This window comes from Somniosus microcephalus, unplaced genomic scaffold, assembly GCF_052327205.1.
Source record: "Somniosus microcephalus isolate GS21.2 unplaced genomic scaffold, FLI_Smic_1.0 unresolved_chr3, whole genome shotgun sequence".
In the NCBI taxonomy this organism is placed as follows: Eukaryota; Metazoa; Chordata; class Chondrichthyes; order Squaliformes; family Somniosidae; genus Somniosus; species Somniosus microcephalus.
Genome location: NW_028225181.1, coordinates 73,461,130 through 73,473,549, shown reverse-complemented (window position 1 = coordinate 73,473,549; position 12,420 = coordinate 73,461,130). Strand labels below are relative to the sequence as shown.

The following is a 12,420-nucleotide window of genomic DNA, read 5'->3' as shown; positions in this document are numbered from 1 at the left end:
GGCATGGCGCTGTGACACGAAGCACCGTGAAATTCACTGGTAGCGCCTCAAGAGGGAGGGGAACGCTTCCAGTAGAACCCTGCCTCCTGCCTGGGGCGCTACCACTGAATTTAATGCGCAGGGGCGCTAACTTTTTCAGGGCGTTAAAATTAGCCCCAGGGATGTTAGCGACCCAAAGGGGGCATCACCGAATTTCCCCCTAAGAGTCTAAATGGGCTGGAGGAGCAGAGGGATCCAGGGATCCAGATACACAAATCACTAAAAGTAGCAACACAGATTAATAAGGCCATTAAAATAAAAGCACTGGGGTACATTCCTAAAGGAGCCTTCTGTTCCGTGCCTAGGAGCTCTGAACCATGGCAGAGAGTGGCTGGGACACGTTTCTCACACGCCTCGAGATTAACCCGCACGGCAACTTTGCTGTCAGTGAAGAGAGACAAGAAAAACCAAAGTGCCATTTGCCCCTCTCAGTGTGGCCCTGAAGGACTGTGTCCAGGCTGGAATTCTGTTCCCACTGCACGATCCTCCCCTAGATTGTCCTTTGAGCTCCAGCCAGGTGATGCTAAACACTCAGGTGGGAAAGAAGAAAATCTACAATAATGTGTTTAAAAAAAAGCTGGTTTATTTGACATCTATCCAGAATATTAAACTCCAGCCCAGTTATAGGGGTCATTAACATCAGCAGAAACAAACCCCAACTGTCAGAATGAACATGGTTCAGTCCTGGATGTGATTAACAGCAGCAATAACAGCAGAATCCAACCCCTGCAGTCATTTGTGAACTCGCTGGTGTGTCAGCAGGTTGGATGACTGAGTGAATCCATTCCCTCACACGGAGCAGGTGAACGGCCTCTCCACAGTGTGAACTCGCTGGTGTGTCAGCAGGTTGGATGACTGAGTGAATCCATTCCCTCACACGGAGCAGGTGAACAGCCTCTCCCCAGTGTGACTGCGCTGGTGTACAGTGAGCTCAGATGATCGCCTGAACCCAGTCCCGCAGTGAGAGCACCTGAACGGTCTCTCGTCAGTGTGAACACGTTGATGGTATGTCAGTTCCCTGGAACTTTTAAAGCACTTCTCACAGTCCGGGCAATTAAAAGGTCTCTCATCAGTGTGAACTCGCTGGTGATTCAGCAGGTTGGATGAATTAGTGAATCCCTTCCCACACTCAGCAGGTGAACGGCCTCTCCCCAGTGTGAATACGCTGGTGTCTCAGTAGGTGGGATGACTGAGTGAATCCCTTCCCACACTCAGTGCAGGTGAACGGCCTCTCTCCAGTGTGAACACGCTGGTGTGTCAGTAGGTGGGATGACTGAGTGAATCCCTTCCCACACTCAGTGCAGGTGAACGGTTTCTCTCCAGTGTGAACTCGCTGGTGATTCAGCAGGCTGGATGAATTAGTGAATCCCTTCCCACACTCAGTGCAGGTGAACGGCCTCTCTCCAGTGTGAACACGCTGGTGTGTCAGTAGGTGAGATGAATTAGTGAATCCCTTCCCACACTCAGAGCAGGTGAATGGCCTCTCCCCAGTGTGAACTCGCTGGTGTTTCAGCAGGCTGCATGACTGAGTGAATCCCTTCCCACACTCAGTGCAGGTGAACGGCCTCTCTCCAGTGTGAACACGCTGGTGTGTCAGTAGGTGAGATGAATTAGTGAATCCCTTCCCACACTCAGAGCAGGTGAATGGCCTCTCCCCAGTGTGAACTCGCTGGTGTTTCAGCAGGCTGCATGACTGAGTGAATCCCTTCCCACACTCAGTGCAGGTGAACGGCCTCTCTCCAGTGTGAACAAGCTGGTGTGTCAGTAGGTGAGATGAATTAGTGAATCCCTTCCCACACTCAGTGCAGGTGAACGGTCTCGCCCCGGTGTGAACACGCTGGTGTGTCTGAAGGTCACATGACTGAGTGAATCCCTTCCCACACAATGAGCAGGTGAATGGCCTCTCCCCAGTGTGAACTCGCTGGTGTGTCAGCAGGCTGGATGACTGAGTGAATCCCTTCCCACACTCAGAGCAGGTGAATGGCCTCTCCCCGGTGTGAATGCGCTTGTGTCTCGATAGGCCAGAGGGTTGGCTGAAGCCTCGTCCACACACAGAACACGTGTACGGTTTCTCCCCGCTGTGAATGGTGCTTTTTGCTTCCATGTTCAGAGGCCGGTGAGATTCAGATCCGGCGAGTAGTGACTCTGTCAGATCTTGAAGTGATGTTTGGTTTCAGCTTACCGTCTGTAAATCCTCCCCTTCCAGTGCCCTGTAAAATTAATATAAAACAGGGAGTGAGAGAGACAACCCACAGGAAAACAAAGGCAGGTTGTGAAATTGAGCTCAATGAATCTGGTCAATTGTGAAGTGACCATGAAAGCTGCCGGATTGTCATAAAAACCCAACTGGTTCACTGATGTCCTTCGGGAAGGGAATACGCCACCTGGTCTGGGCCTACACACAACTCTGGCCTCTATTTGGGGGGGGGGCGGGTGGGGAGCGGGAGAGCGAAGGAAAGGAACTTTATACATCTGCAACTCGACCAGAACTTTGATAGAACCTCCAAAACCCGCAACCTCCACCACCTAGAAGGACAAGGGCAGCTGTTGTATGGGAGCACCATCACATCCAAGTTCCCCTCCAAGTCACACACCACCCTGACTCAGATATATTCATCGTTGCTGAGTCATAATCCTGGAACTCCTTACCGAACAACATTGTGGGAATACCTTCACCACACGGACTGCAGTAGTTCAAGAAGGTGACTCACCACCCCCTTCTCAACGGGAAACTGGGGATTGGCAATATTTGCTGCTCTTGCGAGCTACGCCCACATCCCAAGAATGAATTAAAACAAATCTGTAGATGTAAACTGGATTAAAAGCCTGTACAGAAATACTTATTCCTAAAACAATACTCTTTTACATTGTACGGACAGTGTCTGTGTAACAACCTAATCTCCCCTAGAATCCACCTCCCTTGACAGTCTCACATTGGAAATTGTTGGGTCCTCCTGGGCTCAGAAGTACTGGGGGTTAAACCCAGCAGCTTCTCCTCCATCTCCACTCCAGCTCAAACTGAAACATAGAAACATACAAACAAAGAAGATAGGAGCAGGAGTAGGCTATTCGGCCCCTCAAGCCTGCTCCGCCATTCAATGCGATCATGGCTGATCATCCAAATTCAGTACCCGGTCCCTGCTTTCTCCCCATATCCCTTGATCCCTTTAGCTTTAAGAAATATATCCAATTCCTTCTTGAATATATTTAATGTATTGGCCTCTACTGCCTTCTCTGGTAGAGAATTCCACAGGTTCACCACTCTCTGGGTGAAGAAATTCCTCCTCATTTCTGTCCTAAATGGCTTACCCCGTATCCTTAGTCTGTGACCCCTGGTTCTGGACACCCCGACCATCAGGAACATCCTTCCTGCATCTAGTCTGTCCAGTCCTGCCAGAATTTTATAAGTTTCAATGAGATCCCCTCTCATTCTTGTAAACTCCAGCGAATACAAGCCCAATCATCCCAATCTCTCCTCATACATCATTCCTGCCATCCCAGGTATCAGCCTGGTGAATCTTCGTTGAACTCTTTCCACGGCAAGAACATCCTTCCTCAGATAAGGTGACCAAAACTGCACACAATACTCAAGATGTGGGCTCACCAAGGCCCTGTACAACTGCAGCAAGACATCCTTGTTCCTGTACTCAAACCCTCTCGCTACGAAGGCCAAGATACCATTTACCTTCTTAACTGCCTGCTGCACCTGCATGCTTACCTTCAGCGAGTGGTGCACAAGGACACCCAGGTCTCGTTGCACTTCCCCTTCTCCCAATCTATTGCCATTCAGATAATAATCTGCCTTCCTGTTTTTGCCAGCAAAGTGGATAACCTCACATTTATCCACGTAATATTGCATGTGCTATGCTTCTGCCCAATCACCCAACCTGTCCAAATCATCCTGTAGTTTCTCGGCATCCTCCTCGCAGCACACACGCCCACCCAGCTTTGTGTCATCTGCAAATTTGGAGATATTACATCTAGTTCCCTTGTCTAGATCATTAATATATATTGTGAATAGCTGGGGTCCAAGGACCGATCCCTGCAGTACCCCACTAGTCACTGCCTGCCACTCGGAAAAAGACCCGTTTATTCCAACTCTTTGCTTTCTGTCTGCCAACCAGTTCTCTATCCAAGTCAATACCTTGCCCCCAATCCCAGGTACCTTAACTTTACATGCTAATCTCTTATGCGGGACCTTATCGAAAGCCTTCTGAAAGTCCAAATACACATCCACTGGTTCTCCCTTATCTATTTTACTAGTTACATCCTCAACAATGAAGCAACAAAAAGACCTACACAGGCGGCCAGGGACCTACCTTCCGTCAGCCTGCAATAAAACTCTTCCCCACAGCCACTGACTAATGGCGGCTGCAGCACCCGCAATTCCCCGTGCCCCAGAAACCGCTCTATGCAACGCACCGATTTCCCCGCTGAGAGTGCGCATGCTCCCCGGGGCCGTGGGCCATTCTGGGAGCCTGGCTCCTGTCCTTTTCCCAATTTGGACTCGGTGGAACCGGCTGAAGAAACCGGGAAGCGGCGGCTCGGATGGGAGAGGCGCTGCACCCTGGGTTTCCTGGTGCCGGGGCCCTGGCCGCACGTCCGCCAGGCCCAGCCGCCCTGATTCTGATTGAGTTTTTGATGAGGTAACAGAGAGGGTTGATGAGGGCAATGTGGTTAACGTGGTGTACATGGATTTCCAAAAGGCGTTCGACAAGTGCCACATAATAGACTTGCCAGCAAAGTTGAAGCCCATGGAATAAAAGGGACAGTGGCAGCATGGATACGGAATTGGCAAAGTGACAGAAAACAGAGAGCAGTGGTGAACGGTTGTTTGTCGGACTGGAAGAAGGTATACAGTGGTGTTCCCCAGGGGTCGGCACTAGGACCACTGCTTTACTTGATATATATTAATGACTTAGACTTGGGTGTACAGTGCATAATTTCAAAATTTGCAGATGACACAAAACTTGGAAGTAAAGTGAACAGTGAGGAGGATAGTGATAGACTTCAAGAAGACAGACAGGCTGGTGGAATGGGCGGGCACGTGGCAGATGAAATTTAACGCAGAAAAGTGCGAAGTGATACATTTTGGTATGAAGAACCAAGTGAGGCAATATAAACTAAAGGGTACAATTCTAAAGTGTGTGCATGAACAGAGAGACCTGGGGGTATGTGTGCACAAATCATTGAAGGTGGCCGGGCAGGTTGAGAAAGCGGTTAAAAAAGCGTGCGGGATCCTGGGCTTAATAAATAGAGGCATAGAGTCCAAAAGCAAGGAGGTTATGATGAACCTTTATAAAACACTGGTTCGGCCTCAACTGGAGTATTGTGTCCAATTCTGGGCACCGCACTTTATGAAGGATGTGAAGGCCTCAGAGAGGGTGCAGAAAAGATTTACAAGAATGGTTCCAGGTATGAGGGACTTCAGTTAGGTGGATAGACTGAAGAAGCTGGGGTGGTTCTCCTTAGAGCAGAGAGGTTGAGAAGAGATTTGATCGAGGTGTTCAAAATCATGAGGGGTCTGGACAGAGTAGAGAGAGAGAAACTGTTCCCATTGGCGGAAGGGTCGAGAACCGGAGGACACAGATTTAAGGTGATTGCCAGAAGAACCAAACGCGACATGAGGGAAAACCTTTTTACTCATTGAGTGGTTAGGATCTGGAATGCACTGCCTGAAAGGGTGGTGGAGGCAAATTCAATCACTGCTTTCAAAAGGGAATTGTGTAAGTGCCTGAAGTAAAGAAATTTGCAGGGTTACGGGGAAAGGGCGGGGAGTGGGACTAGCTGAAGTGGTCTTGGAGAGCCGGCACGGGCTCGACGGGCCAAATGGCCTCCTTCTGTGCTGTAACCATTCTATGATTCTATAAAATATTAGAAAGTTTGTTCCGCAGAAGCACGAGGTTTATCTGCTTTTATTGATGAATTTAAAAAGTCTCTATTAAAACCTGAGCCAGTGTGTTGTGAGCCAAAGAGCCTTGTGTCCAATGAGGGGAATAAAGGCCCACAGCCTCCCCTGGCCCCGGGCCCTGAACAAGGGACTGGAGAAACTCGCTCCCCTGTGGGTCAGACAATCAGCCGGCGCTAGTCCCGCCCCTCGGGCTCCTCGATTGGTTGGAGGACCCGCCGCCGGCTCGCTCCTCCAGCCCCGCCCCGCTTGCTCCCTATTGGTCGGAAGCACCCGTCAATCAGGCCGCGGGCCCGGGTCACGTTTCCCGAGGAGCTCACGTCACCGTCCAACTGACGCCGCTCGGTCCGGGGCCTCGCGGACTCAGTTTTTACTGTTTCTCTTTATTCTCTCCCGATCCACCCCTCCCACACCACCCCGCGCAATTCTCCACCCAATTGGAGCGGAGAAAACTCACTTTGCGCCACCGATCACGAATCTGGAACCGACACCAAGGCCTTTCCCCGGAATGGCACGCACCAACTCCGTCCGGCAGGATCCAAGTGCGTAGGCGCAGCTCCGAGTGCAGCAGCGGGGTTGGTGTCCCCTGGGCATGCGCGGTTGTTGCCCTCGCTGACCGTGAGAGGTCGCTGTGCCGGATCCGGTCCAAACCGCCGCTCCCTGTGCGCATGCGCGGACTATCGTCTGTCAATCAACCATCAGCCAGAAGAGGTCGCTGGTGAGACCAGTGAAGAAAGAAAGACTTGCATTTCTATAGCGCCTTTCACCACCACCGGACGCCCCAAAGTGCTTCACAGCCAATGAAGTACTTTTGAAGTGTAGTCACTGTTGTAATGTAGGAAATGTGGCAGCCAAATAGCACACAGCAAGCTCCCACAAACAGCAATGTGATAATGACCAGATAATCTATCTTTTTGTTAACTCTGTTTCTCTCTCTACGGATGTTGCCTGGGCTGCTGAGTGTTTCCAGCATTTCCTGTTATTTCAGATTTCCAGCATCCGCAGTATTTTGCTATTATCCTTTTGTTACATTGATTGAGGGATAAACATTGGCTAGGACACCGGGGATATTTCCCCTGCTCTTTCCCCACATTACAACAGTGACTACACCTCAAAAGTACTTCATTGGCTGTAAAGCACTTCAAGACGTCTGCTGGTCATGAAAGCACTATATAAATGCAAGTCTTTCTGTCTCAAAATAGTGTCATGGGATCTTTTACATCCACCTGAGAGAGCAGGCAGGGCCTCAGTTTAATGTCTCATCCGAAAGACGCCACCTCTGACAGTGCCTCAGTACTGCACTGGAGTGTCAGCCTGAATTTTTGTGCTCAAGTCTCTGGAGTGAGACTTGAACCCACAACCTTATGCCTCAGAGGCAAGAGTGCTACCATAGAGTCATAGATTTATACAGCACAGAAAGGGGCCCTTCGGCCCATCGTGTCCGCGCCGGCCATCAAGCCCTGTCTATTCTAATCCCATTTTCCAGCACTTGGTACGTAGCCTTGTATGCAATGGCGTTTCAAGTGCTCATCTAAATGCTTCTTGAATGTTGTGAGGGTTCCTGCCTCTACCACCCTTTCAGGCAGTGAGTTCCAGATTCCAACCACCCTCTGGGTGAAAAAGCTTTTCCTCAAATCCCCTCTAAACCTCCTGTCCCTTACCTTGAAACTATGCCCCCTGGTTATTGACCCCTTTACTAAGGGGAAAAGTTCTTTTCTATCTACCCTATCTATGCCCCTCATAATTTTGTACACCTCAACCAGGTCCCCCTTCAGCCTTCTCTCCTCTAAATTAGAGTACGAGAGATGGCAGTTGAATTGTACAGGTATTTTGTATTGGTCTTCACCACAGAGGATACAAGTAACATCCCAGAAATAGCTGTAAATCAGGAAATGGAAGGGAGGGAGGAACCAGTGTGTATCTGAGTCAATGGGACTCTCTTTGACCTTTCTCCCCAGTCCATCTCCAGGACCAGTGTGTATCTGAGTCAATGGGACTCTCTCGGACCTTTTCCCCCAGTCGATCTCTGGAAACTCTTTGAATCGGAAGAGTTCTCTCCGGTTGGTGCTCTCACAATCCTGTGTTGGTTCACCTGCTGTCGTTCCTCAGTCTACAATCCCTGTTTACTCTCAGCTGTGGACCTCTCAATCACTCAGTCTTTCACCAGGAGATCTAATTATGGCAGGACTGAAAATAACAACATGAATAGTGTGAAGTAATGTAATGTAGACTTTTCTTCAGCTTAATAAAAATAAAAGTTTGGGTCCGAGTGCTTCTGTCTGATGTTGTCCCTTTTCTCAGATCCCCGCCACGCCCGCCTGGGCTTCCAGCAAATCACCAAAGTTCTGGATAGAAATGCACAATTTCCCTGTGCTTTAGGCAAACCGAAGCTGGGGCCATCTTTCCCACGTAACACTGTCTGATCTCACTGGACCCATCCTCCCCGGGTTACACACTGTCTGATCACACTGGGCCCATCCTCCCCGGGTTACACACTGTCTGATCTCACTGGGCCCATCCTCCCCGGGTTACACACCGTCTGATCTCACTGGACCCATCCTCCCCGGGTTACACACTGTCTGATCTCACTGGGCCCATCCTCCCCAGGTAACACACTGTCTGATCTCAGTGGACCCATCCTCCCCGGGTTACACACTGTCTGATCTCACTGGGCCCATCCTCCCCGGGTTACACACTGTCTGATCTCACTGGGCCCATCTTTCCCAGGTAACAGACTATCTGATCTCACTGGACCCATCCTCCCCGGGTTACACACTGTCTGATCTCACTGGGCCCATCCTCCCCGGGTTACACACTGTCTGATCACACTGGGCCCATCCTCCACGGGTTACACAATCATAGAAATTTACTGCATAGAAGGCTGCCATTCAGCCCATCTTGTCCGAGCCGGCTGACAAAGATCTATCCACTCTAATCCCACTTTCCAGCACTTGGTCCGTAGCCTGGTAGCTTACGGCACTTCAAGTGCATATCCAAGCAGTTTTTAAACGTGATGAGCTTCTCTGCCTCTACCACCCTTTCAGGCAGTGAGTTCCAGACCTCCACCACCCTCTGGGTGTAAAAAACTTACCTCAAAACCCCTCTAACCCTTTGACCATCTGCTTTAAATCTATGCCCCCCTGATTATTGACCCTTCTGCTAAGGGAAATAGATCTTTCCTATCCACTCTATCTAGGCCCCTAATAATTTGATACACCTCAATCGAGTCTCCCCTTGGCCTTCTCTGTTCCAAAGAAAACAACCCCAGCCTATCCAATCTTTCCACATAGCAAAAATTCCCCAGCCCAGGCAAAATCCCCGTAAATCTCCTCTGCACCCTCTGTAATGCAATCACAGCCTTCCTGTAATGTGTTGACCAGAACTGCACGCAGTATTCTAGCTGCGGCCTAGCTATACAGTTCACGCATTACCTCCCAGCTCTTATATTCTATGCCTCGGCTAGTAAAGACCTTTCTCCCCAGTCCATCCACTAGAGGGTGCAGAGCAGATGTAATTTTTTTCACCCAGAGGGTGGTGGGAGTCTGGAACTCACTGTCCGAAAGGATGGTCGAGGCAGAGACCCTCAGCACATTTAAAAAGTACTTGGGTGTACACTTGAAGAGCCGTAACCTACAGGGCTGTGGAGCAAGAGTCTGCAGGACGGGTTCATGGAATCCATTCGGGACAGTTTCCTGGAACAAAATGTCATGGAACCAACAATGTTAGAACTTGTATTGTGTAATAAGACAGGGTTAATTAGCAATCTCATAGTAAAGCATCCTCTGGGGCAGAGTGATCATAATATGTTAGAACTTCACATTAATTTTTGAGAGTGACTTGCCTAAGTCCGAAACTAGTGTCTTAATCTTAAATAAAGCCAATTACATTAGGTATGAGGGGAGAGTTGGCTGAGGTAGATTGGAAAAATAGATTAAAAGGTATGGCGGTAGATAAGCAGTGGCTAGCATTTAAAGAAATATTTCATAATTCGCAACTAAAATACATTCCATTGAGAAACAAAAACTCCACGGGAAGTGATCCAACAATGGCTAACTAAAGAAGGTAAGGATAGCATTAGATTGACAGAAGCTTATAATGTTGCAAAGAATAATAGTAAGCCTGAGGATTGAGAGTTTCAGAAACCAGCAAAGATTGACCAAAAATTGATAAAAAATGCAATGACAGAAAACGAGCAAGAAATCTAAAAGCAGATTGTAAGAATTTCTACAAGTATGTAGGAAGGAAGAGAGTAGCAAAAGTAAACATTGGTCCCTTAGAGGCTGAGACAGGCGAAATTATTGTGGGGAATAAGGAAATGGCAGAAACGTTAAACAAGTATTTTGTATCTGTCTTCATAGAAGACACAAAAAGCAGACCAAAAATGGTGGGGAACCGAGGGTCTACTGAGGGTGAGGAACTGAACGTAATTCATATAAGTAGAGAAAAAGTACTAGAGAATCGAATAGGACTGAAAATCGACAAATCCCCTGGGCCCGACGACCTACATCCTAGGTGTTGTGTATGTACCTTTAAGAGAGAACTGTTTTCCAGCTCCTGTATACTGTAGTACCGGCAGTGACCACACCTGTATATAAAGCCGGAGCAGGATTCTGTACCCCAGTCTTGAGACTACTCCACTCCTGTAAATACCTGTTGATTGTTAAGTTACAGCATCCGTGTAGTTCTTGGGGAAACATCCTGTTTAAAGAATCACCGATCTAACAGTGGCGACCAGTGGCGATTCGAATCTACCTGCAACTCTGCATTTCCCTTCGAGGATTCGCTCCGGGAGGGCGGTGGAAGAAAGTCGAGGCCAGAAACACGGGCGTCGACCAAGAGCAACCGCCTAGTCGTCCGGCAGAGAGTGAACATCGCAGGGGAGGCTGTGGAGAGCCGGGCTTGGTTCCCCAGCCACGACGGTCAGCAACAGACTGACGACAGGTACAGCGCAGACCCTTCCCGGACAGCGGCGGCTGGAGCCGACCGACGGCAGAGAAAAAGCCGAGCAGCGTCGACGGGGTAAGATAGAGGGTGAAGCGTACAAGGCGCAGCCGGGGGTTGAAAACTGAGCGGCGTCGAGGAAAAACAAAACAGAGAGAGGGTAAAGCAGCAGCCGGGTTCAGGACCGAGCGGCGGAAACGGGAAAGGCGCACAGAAAAAAAAAACAAGCGCAGAACACAACCAGGGTTCAAGGGCTGAACAGTGTCCGCGGGGAGAAGAAGGGAGAGCGCGGGAGACGCCATTGAGCCGCGGAGAAGGAAGAGCGCGGGAGACGCCATTTTTAGAAGCCGCAGCGGAGAAGGGTGAGCGCGGCGAAGAAGGGAGAGCGCGGAGAAGAAGTGAAAGCGTGGGAGATACCATTTTTGACAGTTAAATCACACCCAGGGATGCCGAAGAGTGGCAGTATCTCTACGTTCGACAATGAAGTCGAAGATTGGGCGACATATGTGGAACGTATTGAGGTGTACTGCAGGGCGAATGAAGTGCCAGATGCTAGGAAAGCACTGGTTTTGTTAAATTCCATGGGTGCAAAAACTTATGGGTTACTGCAAAACCTAATAACCCCAGAGAAGCCTGTGAATAAGAATTTCGAAAGCATAGTAGAAATCCTACAGGACCACTTAAACCCCACACCGCTGCTGATAGCAGAACGATTTAAGTTCCATAAAAGGAACTAACACAAAGACGAAAGCAATGCTGAGTACTTAACGGAACTGCGCAAGCTATCGAAACACTGCCAGTTTGGAGTGGGACTAGCAGATACGTTAAGGGACAAGTTTGTGTGTGGGCTTCAAAGTGAAGGAACCCAGAAACGGCTTCTATCAGAAACGGATCTTACGCTGGACAAGGCTTTCAGTATGGCAGTATCACACGAAGCAGCCGCAAGGGGCGCTGCAGAGATACAACGGAGACCGCAAGAATATGGCACCAATGAAATGTCCTATGGAACAGGGAAGTGTTATCACTGCGGCAGAACAACACACAACCAGAAGGGTTGTTGGTTCAAGGACCAAGTGTGCAGACAGTGTGGAAAAGCAGGACACATAACAAGAGTCTGCAGGTCTGGGAAGAAAACCAACAGCAAGAAATCTCCACAGGAGAAGTACAAAAAGATACACAAGGTGATGGACAGTCGTTCAGACGAACAGAAAAGTGATAGACTCCGGAAGCAAGGAGCTGGGTTGTCTGAAACTACATAAGGTAACCAAAATGGAGGATCACCAGACTATCTGGGTTACACTCAAGATAGACGGAGTCCAAGTGAAAATGGAATTGGACACAGGATCAGCCCTAACAATCATAAACCAAAGGGACTACAAGCGGCTATTTTCACATATACCCTTGAAAGCTACAGAGATTGTCTTGAAGACGTACACTGGGCAAAAAGTCTACCCCAAAGGAAAAATAAGGGTAAAAGTGATATACAAAGGCCAGGAAATACCTAAAATAGACATATGTATTGCCAGATGGAG

At 49.1% G+C, this 12,420-nt stretch overlaps 1 pseudogene across 1 annotated transcript; it reads right to left on the bottom strand.

The window, feature by feature from the left end:
• Window positions 1-604: 604 nt before the first annotated feature.
• Window positions 605-6,645, bottom strand: LOC147092023 (uncharacterized; annotated as a pseudogene). The gene is made up of 2 exons (XR_015075253.1): window positions 6,405-6,645; window positions 605-2,249 (listed from the first exon to the last, which is right to left on the bottom strand). The product of XR_015075253.1 is annotated as an uncharacterized LOC147092023 (transcript).
• Window positions 6,646-12,420: the final 5,775 nt, after the last annotated feature.